The following is a 2,852-nucleotide window of genomic DNA, read 5'->3' as shown; positions in this document are numbered from 1 at the left end:
GGCTCTGTCTCAAAAAAAAAGATGCAAATATGATCTGCTCTTCCTTCTCCATAGACTTAATGTCAAAATCAAAGGAGATCATTGGTGTGAAAGGGCCTTGAAAGCTATAGAGCAATATTTACAGGAAGAGAATTATTATTACTTGCCTTATCTGTCTTTGAATGTTAATTTTAGGAGTGGATAAAGGCATTTTTCCTTTGCAAGGGTTCCTTATGATTTGCCCCAGTATATACCAAGTACAAATATATTTAATGGCATAAAATAAAATATTCTTAATGTGAGGTAAAAACAGAGCTTGTAAATGGACTTTTGACATTTCACAATTTGAATGCCTTGGAAAAATATACTAGAGGATAAAATGAAAGGCAAATATTACTTGACCTTCAAGCCTCATTTCTTGCCACATTTTTTAAGATGCTTAACTTATAACCTCCTAGACAATAAAACCTACCAGAAGTTAGATCATAGGTAGGAAGTTCTATATCTTTGACAGCCTTCCCTGGTATGGTTTTGGGAAATGAGAGATTTATTATGATTATTGTACATGCTGCCTGATTATTTATATACAAACATGCACAAACACACAGCGTCCCCTTTTCACTTTTCAACCCTCAGCAGCCAGAAACTTCTGTTGCCTCTGACTCCCAAAGCGAGCAAACCAAAAAAATTTCCTCCCTCAACTTCTCCTTCTCAGATTTGCTATGAATCAGAGGATCTGACAGAATTGCATTATGCTTACATGCCCAGTAACACTCCAGTGATTTCTGAACACTGATCACTCTTTAGTTTCATTATGTTTTGACCTGAAGCTACCATCAGCCATCTGGGAAGGGCTGTTATTTAAGCAAACATCACTCAGCCAATTGCGACTGAGGCATTGGATCATGCTGAACTGAGAGATTTCTTTTAGGGATGAAAGGAAATAATAAGAAATCACAATAGCAAGGGACATACTTTGAGACCCAGCTTAGTTTCCTGAAAGGAGAAAAAGAAAGACGTTTGTCTGAAACCCCGGGGCCTTAGGGTAGTTCACTAGAGCACACTAAGCCTTAGGAATAATGTCTAATTTATCTTAGAGCAGACTGAACTCACAGCTTAAAAATTCAAAGGAAAGATTATACATATTGAGTTACTCTCAATATGCATAAAATAACTGAATGTGAACGTGACCTAAAGGAAATTAGACTGCACATAATCATGCATTCTAGTGCAGTGTGGTATTAACTTGAGGATATATAGAGCCTGGGTTTTGTGGAAGGAAATAGAAGTTGGGATGTAAAATGAAGCAAAGAAGGAGATGCCCTTGGAAATATGAATTGCTATAAAATGAAAGCAGTGTCTAATCAAATAAGAGCCTTCTACAGAGAGACTATCCCCCACAGCCAGGTATCCTGGCTATCAATCTCTTATCAGGACAAAAAGTAGGTCAGGGAATTATATCAAAGCAGAAAGCAGATCTCTTTCAGCTGGACAAGCTTTGAAAGAATTAAAAAATCTCTTGTAGTGCCTCTCAGTGGATAGATTTTTCTTTTTAAATCTCCTTCCACCAGCCATTTGCTGGCTACATTTCTACTTGGGTTTCATCTTGGTCTGCATTCTGCTCATCCTATGTGTCACATGAATCCATGAAAACTGGTGCCAAAGCTGAGCATGCTAAAAATGTTGGAGTCCTAGGGCAAATCAGGGCCACCATGTCTTCACTGATGGCTTGTATTAGGGAATCTCGTCCTCTCCCTTTGATGATTAAGCCATGTTGAAAGTGAAGAGGAGATGGTTTTGCTTCCAGAAGGATTTCAGTATTGAAAAACACTGTACTGGAAACACAAATTTTCCCTTTTTCAGGATAATATAGTTTGGATATTCCCAGATGCCATGAGGAGGGAGATGTAGGAGAATGCAGAGAACATGTGAGAGAGTGGAGGAAGAACTGGGATTCAGAAGTTAAGGAAACCTAGAATCTTGTTCTGTCTCTTATCCATCTGGGACTTCGGCAAGTGACTGATCTCTCTGAACTTCAACGTCTCCATTTGCAAAATAATAGTAATAATGGTAGTGAACAATTGAGAGGCAGGATGAGATAAATGCTGGCTTCCCTGTTACCACCTGTAACACTTTTATGCTTCAGTTTCTTTCTTTCATTCTGATTTTACATTTGGCCTAAGCTTGAACGATGCTGCTGCTTGCAAAATGTTTTATTTTACTTTTTTAAATTAATAAACTTTTTCTTTAGAGCAGTTTTACGCTTACAGCAACATTGAGTGGAAAGTACAGAGCGTTCCCATATACCTGCCCCCACACATGCATAACCTCCCCCACTAACGCACATCCCTCCCCAGCGCACTCCATTCATTACAACCGATGAACCCACACTGACACATCAATACAGTCCAAAGTGCGTAGTTTACATTAGGGCTCACTCTTGTTGTTCTCCATTCAATGGGTTTGGACAAATGTACAATGACACATAATCACCATTACAGCATTATACAGAGTCCAGGCATACCTCAAGGATATTGTGGGTTGAGTTCCAGAACACCACAATAAAGGGATTATCACAATACAGCAAGTCACATGAAGTTTTTAGTTTCCTAGTGCATATGAAAGTTATGTTTATGTTACACTGCAGTCAATTAAGCATGCAATAACAGTATGTCTAAGCAACCAATGCATATACCTTAATTTAAAAGTACTTTATTACTAAAAATGCTAACAATCACCTGAGCCTTCAGTGAGTCAAAATCTTTTAGCTGATGGAGGTCATCTTGCCACAATGTTGAGTGTCTTACTTTGGATTAGGCTTGGCTTGGGAATTTGGTAGCTGGTTTGATCTCCCATCCAAACTACTAAAACTT

The sequence above is a fragment of the Otolemur garnettii genome, unplaced genomic scaffold, assembly GCF_000181295.1.
Source record: "Otolemur garnettii isolate 467f Iridium unplaced genomic scaffold, OtoGar3 scaffold00051, whole genome shotgun sequence".
NCBI lineage: Eukaryota > Metazoa > Chordata > Mammalia > Primates > Galagidae > Otolemur > Otolemur garnettii.
This window is presented reverse-complemented; position numbering follows the sequence as displayed.